Source organism: Excalfactoria chinensis, chromosome 2, assembly GCF_039878825.1.
Source record: "Excalfactoria chinensis isolate bCotChi1 chromosome 2, bCotChi1.hap2, whole genome shotgun sequence".
NCBI lineage: Eukaryota > Metazoa > Chordata > Aves > Galliformes > Phasianidae > Excalfactoria > Excalfactoria chinensis.
The window spans coordinates 90,228,215-90,235,089 of NC_092826.1; the positions used below are offsets into that span (position 1 = coordinate 90,228,215).

Consider the following 6,875-nt stretch of genomic DNA (forward strand, 5'->3'; position numbering starts at 1 on the left):
TTGTTCTAGAAAGGGCCTAGATTTCCCTGTTGTTCCTTCTATCACTGACTTACCTGTAGAAGACTTTGTTGTTCAGCTTAATGTCCTTGACCAGATTTAATTTAACCAGGGCTTTCACTTTCTGAACTGATCACTGGCTGCTCAGATGATTTCTTTGTATTCCTTCCAAGTTCTTTCCTTGATTACATCTTTTGCAGGTTTTCTTTTTGTACTTGAGTTTGTCCAGCAACAACTTGTTCATTTATGCGGGTCTCCTAGCATTTTTGACAGACTTCCTCTTTATTGGAATGCACTGCTCTTCTTGGTTCCTTCTTCCCTCCAGGGCTTTATCCTGCATTACTCTACCAAGAGCATCCTCAAAAAGATCAAAGTTTGCTCTACTAAGTCCAGTAGTGATCTTGACACGAATCTACCTTGTCCCTCCAGTATTCTAAACTTCACCATTTCAGGGCTGCCCTTCAGATCCTTATTCCCCATCAGCCACTCCTTGTTGGTTAGAATAAAATCTGTCATAACACCTCTTCTAACTGTATCCTCGGATCCTCTATCTCTTGGAGAAGGAAGTTATCATCAACACATTCCATTTATCTCTTGCATTGCTTATGTCCTGCTGTTCTGTCCCTCCAATAGATATTTGAGGTAGTTTAAGTTCCCAGTGAAGACCATGGCTAGTGAATGTGAGATTAGTCTCAACTGTCCATAGACACACTTGGTCCTTCTGGTTGGGTGGCCTGTAACAGCTCCCCACTATAACATCATCTCATATTAACTCTCCCTACAGTCCTGACCTAGAATGTCCACATCACATCTCTAGATCTTACTGGTTCTTACTGGTGACTTCAGTTTGCCAAATGTTAACTGGAAGTCCGCACAGCTGATAATAACTTCTCCAGGGAATTCCTAAAATAAATTCCTAAAATAAAACTTTAATGATAACTTCTGCGTACAAATGGTGAGTGATCAGGAAAGGCACTATTCTAGATTTGTTGCTTGTAAACAGAGAGGATCTCATAGGTGAAATGTTTATTGGAAGCTGTCTTAGCCATGTATTTAAAGTCTTTTAGAATTAGTTAGAATTGAAGCTGTCCAGTACAGTAGAGAATAACAAAGAACTTTATTATAACAGCAAAAGGAGGACCAAAGAGAACATTGACCCATTATTTGATGAAGATGGTCATCTTGCAAATAGGAATATAGATGAAGTAGTGGCACTTAATGCCTAATCATAGAATCATGAGGTTGGAAAGGACCTAAAAGATCATCTAGTCCAATCCTTTTACCATACCTACAGGAAAACCACTAAACCATATATCCTAGCTCACTATTCAGATTCCTCTGAACACTGCCAGGGATGGAGACTCCACCACCTCCCTGGGCAGGCCATTCCAGTGCCTGTCCACTCTCTGAGAAAATTCCTTCTTACGTCCAGTCTAAACTTCATCTGATACAACTTGTGGCCACTTCCTTGGGTCCTGTTTTTTGCCTGGGAGAAGAGGCCAAGCCCCTCCTCATCACAGCCTCCCTTCAGGAAGTTATAGTGTGCAATGAGGTTTTCCCTGAGCCTCCTCTTCTCCAGGCTAAACAATCCCAGCTCCCTGAGCTGCTCCTCATAAGACTTGTGCTCCAGACCCCTCACTGGTTTTGTTGCCTTTCTCTGGACATAGTCCAGGGCCTCAATGCCTTTCTTGTAGTGAGGAGCCCAAAACTGAACACAGGACTTGAGATGTAGCCTCACCAGAGCTGAGTACAGAGGGATGATTACCTCTGTGCTCCTGCTGGTCATGTTATTTCTTATACAGGCCAGGATGCTATTGGCCTTCTTGGCCACCTGGGCGCGCTGCCGGCTTGTGTTCAGCCAAGCATCAACCAACACCCTCAGGTCCCTTTCCTCTTCACATTCATCCAGCCTTTCAGCCCCAAGCCAATAGTGCTGCATGGGGTTATTGTGGCCAAAATGCAGGACCCGGTACTTGGCCTTGTTGAACCTCATCACCCACTTTCTTTAGTTCTGTCTTCAGCCCTGATGATGGGCCCTTGGACACCCAGAATACTGAGTTAGAGGACTTTGACTGTGGGAATGATAAATTCACAAATATGAAATTGTGTGGGATTTGCTACTCCAGCTGGATATATTTAATTCATTTGTGGTAGATGGAATTCATTCCAGGGTAGTCAAAGAGCTGACTGGTATTACTGTGAGACCTCAGTTATTTTTAAAGGCTGTTGTCTTAGGAATTTGTAAGTTGTTCAGTGTCACAGTATTCAAGAAAGGCAAGAAAGAAGACCTTGGTAAATACAGGCCTGACAGTTGAAATTAAGTGTCTGTATGAGAACTGTTGAATCAGGTCCTGAACCTCTCTGACTGACCATCTGAGGTGAGCAATGAGACAGCTGTGGGAGAACAGGTGAAGGCAATTCAGCTGTGTGACTAGAAGGGGTGGAGCCTGGCTGCACCTCTCTTAGACCCCTTTTAAAGGCTGACTGCCACTGGGGAAGGATCTCTTTCTGGAGGACAGATATATTTCACTAGGTAATGACCTGACTCCTGAATTAACAGACCTGGTTGATACCAGGAGGAAAACTAAAATTCTAAATCGGAACTTGATGCTCTGCTTGGAACAGATCCCTTGGAGATCCATCCTTTTATAACCCAGAAAACAAATAAGATGCAGGGTAGACTGGCAGGGGTGGCCTCACTGCCCAGTCTCTCTTGCTTGTAACAGCCTGGCCATACATGGTAATGAAGTTAATGGATCTGGTACAACAGTTCCAACAAAAAGCTAGAAAAAGCATACCAACCTGGCTATTGAGACTGTGGGACTTGGGGGAAGAAAATGTTATGGCTAATGGGCTACAGATATCTAAATTGGCCATCATGACTGTGCACCCTGCCCTTAGGCAGAGATTCTCCATGTCTGTCCAATATGCCAATGAAAACCTTTCTATAATAGATTAGTTGATGACAGTATGCCATATGGTATGGCTGAATACATCAGGCATACCACTACACACAGAGTTGTGGTCCTCCATGGAGAACCTTATAAATTATGTCTCTGATCTGGGCATAAAGGAAGCAGTTTATGAAGATTCATTTGGCAGCCCTGGTATGGTCATGTTTTCAGAGGGGATGAGAGAACTGGTTTACAGCAAGCCCCTTCCTGTCTGTATGGTAACCTTTGTTTTTTGAAAATCATGTTCTGAAACAAGGTAGAAGGCCCCCAAGATACATATAAAACAATGTTTATATAAATAATGTAGATATGCTAGATATTTGGTAATTTAAGACATTTTAAGTATAGGTCAATAAAGTAACATAAGAAAAAAACCAACATTTTAAAATGTAAAATATCACTTAAATTCTTTTTATTCCTAGGATAAGTAGTCCCTTCTAGCAAATAGAACATGAACTGATGACCAGCATAAGAATTTTTTTCTGCTCATTGAAACTCTTGCAGTTATCCTTTCTCCAGTCTGTAACTCTTAAAAATTCTTTTTCACTTTGAAAAATAAACACAGGGACTGGTTTCCCTTATTTCTTCCTCCTCTTCCTATGTCAAGCAATATAATCAAAAGAAATTGCTTAGCTCTTTTATTCTTTCACCACTAGTTGAAAGGATTGGCAGGTGAGTGACTTCTTTGTCTGAAAGCCAGGTCCAGATGTAATTAATCATGAGCTTTTTCTTCCATCTAAAACAGAGGGACAAGTGACCAGATGAGAAGTGTTTCTATCAAGTCTAAAAAGGATTTGGATTGTACATAGTAAGTAGAACTTTTGCAAATGTTTATTTAATAGGCAAATTGATTCTTGGTAGCACAAGTAAATCCACTGCTTCAGTTAGTGGCTGAATTCCTATGCAAGTCTCAGAAGCAAGGAAGTAATGTAATAAAAGTAATAATAACAAAAAAGGCAAAGGGATGGAGGAAAGGGAAAATCCTTGTGAAGTTTAACTGCTGTGTTACAGAGGAAGAATCTAGTAGTAGTATGATAGCTCCAGGCTCATTTAAATAATTGTCTAGATTACGGAAAAGTCTCAAGTAAACAGATGGGCCACAGACCAGTCCTGTTTGAGCTAGTCTTGAGTGCTTTTAAGTAGGTAGTCCTCTGCTGTCTAAGTGCCATGAAAAGCTATTAATCCTGAGTACAATGTAGCTCCATCACAGCAGTCATTACAAGAGGACTAATTGACCTTCCTTCTCAATAGGGTGTCATCCTGGCTTTACATCACCAGATTGTATCTGTCATTTTGTCACAGTTTCCATTATTTTATCCAACACTGAAGCATGTGGGTAGGTCCTCCTTCCTTGGGCTTTTGGTTTGTGCTGGGTTACAAGAGGTAACTATAATGAAGGATATTTGAAAATAACACCCAGTAAACATTTTTTTTTTTTTTCCCAGTAGTTTTGTAAAGCAGAAGGAGAAGCTATAAACTTTTTTTTTTTTTTTTTTTTTTTTTTTTTTTTTTTTTTAAACATTAGGGTTATTTTTGTTTTTAGAATAATGAATGGAAAAAATTCAGAATGCACTTAAAGCTTTAGACAGACAGAGGTTACAATCATCTTAGCTCCTAGACTATGGGTCAGATGGGCTCCCTGCACTGGTGGAAGATGAGGGGCTCTGTACCTTTACAGAGGGCAAAGCAAATATACTGTGATAGGAAAATAGGAAAGCAGAATAAGTAAACTGAGAGCAAGAATGGAGGTCCTGCACAAAACTCCTGGAGAAGGGAAGTGAGTGATGCAGCAAAGCCCAAAATGTGGGGGGCCAAATGTAGTGAGAACCTGCCTAGAGTCAGCTCAACTTGGAAACTGGTGGCAGCTGTTATAACACTGAGACAGAATGTGGCAGGGCACATTGGACAGGGAGCAGTAGATTTGGATCAAATCAAATTAAAAAACTTTTTGGAGAGTGTTGTACTTTAACTTGGCAGGTAGCTAAGCACCATGCATCCATTCACTCACTGCCTCCCAGCTGGGATGAGGGAGAGAACTGGGACTGATAAAGAACTGTATATTGAGATGACAATTATTTACTGACAGAACCTACAGACTAACATCCAGTTGACAATGCAGCTGTTTGTTTAATGATGCCCTGCTGGTAATGCAGCATCTCAACACCTGCTGACCTATGCCCAGCAGCACTAGTTCTTAAACTCAAGAAGTCCCATCTACTTCTGCTTACCCAATGTGTATGTCAGTTGTCAAGAAAATACAAAGCCATGTATGGTGGACAGGTTTTTCATTGGAGTTATGCCTGGCTTGACTGGGAATCTTTCAGAAGCAGGACTCTCAGGAGTGACTTTGATAAATATCAGGAAATGTCACTCTTTGATAAAGAATTCCAATAGGCTGTGCCAGCAGATAAAATTCTGTTTCCAAGGCAAACTGCTTGTGTTTTTGTCTCTCTGTTGGATATTCTTAAAGGTTCACTTATAAATTTCAGATTTGGTCTGGAGAAGAAAAAACAAAACAAACAAACAAAAAAACCCACAAAAAACCAAACCCTAAATATTTACATATGTTCCCAAAGAAGCCATTTATATCTTTTTGTAGATTGTGACCTTACAGTTACCAATGTGGTTGTTATATTTAACGGCTAAAAAAGAGGAATTGCCTAAGGTGACCCATACATTCAGTTAAATTATCTGTATTTTATTAACTGTCTTTCTTGTGTATGTGTAGGTATATGTATACATACGAGAGTGCTTGTGTTTATAATCACCGAAGCCAAGCTGCCTCAGAGCTGTCCTGGACTGATCAGCAGCGGCTGACCGTGCGGTTCAAGGGAGTTTCGAAAAGTTCCTTCACCCAGGGAAACTTAGGAAATTACCTCCTAGGTCATAATTGTGAAGATCAATGAGAGCGTGAACTTCTTCTTCCACAGAGTCCAGCTGGATAAGAGCCATTTTGCAATCTTTCTGGAAAAATCTGAAGGCTTTCACAGTAGATCCAGTACGTGCAAAAAGACTCTTAAGATCATCAAAAGAAACAGAAGGCAGGATGTTGGAGAGATGTAAGGTGGCAGATGGAGGAAAGATATTCTGGAAGTTCTTAGAGCCAGGCTTCTTAAAGCGATGTAATGGGATATTGTTATAGTCCTTTGTCAGACTGTTGTCCTCCTCTCCTTCACGAGGGATTTGAATATTCTGATGTTTTGAAAGAGTTGTATGCATGAACTTCCCATAAAGCTTCTGTCCATTCAAGTTGCTGATAACTATTTGAGCCTGGGTTGCATCTGCCTTCTGAATGTGATCTTCACAGGAAGCACATCACCAAAAGCACCAAATAAGATGAAAAGTCCATGTGATGTGATGGCCTCAGGGTTGAGGTTGCTGACCATTAAAACAGAATTTCCTAGAACACCTGGATTACACATCTGTACAGTTGACACATATGGTGACAGCACTTTGAGGAAAGCATGCAACTGGCCCAGATCCACCAGTCCCCACATATGGTTGGAAGATCATGGGACCCAAAAGCAGCAATTACAGCTGGATCTAGGGGTAGCTGGCCTTCAACAGCTTCAACAAAGCAAGTGAAATCTCTGCTTTTGTCATTGTTTTACTTCACCCTAAGGCTTGTTAACTTGGAGAATTCAACATGTAGAGTGCAGCATGCATTGTAGATATTTTGGCCATTCAGAATCATTTTGTTAGAAACGTTCTCAGTTTTATATATTGAAAAAACACTGTGAAATATTTCATAAGGCTAATTTGAAACAAAAATTCAAAATATATTCTCAAAAGTAAAGTTAAAATAGGAAATAATAATAAATATTATTTCTAAAGAAATGTAATTGTTTTACTGATTAATAGTAAGATTTGATCATATACTGGCAGCTGAAATCAGAAAAGATTATCCCCTAATTCTTTGCTGTG

The 6,875-nt window shown here is 40.4% G+C and overlaps 1 pseudogene; it reads right to left on the reverse strand.

Annotated features, from left to right (window-relative positions):
* Positions 1-5,801: 5,801 nt before the first annotated feature.
* On the reverse strand, positions 5,802-6,645 carry LOC140247902 (polypyrimidine tract-binding protein 3 pseudogene; annotated as a pseudogene).
* Between the last annotated feature and the right edge of the window lie 230 nt (positions 6,646-6,875).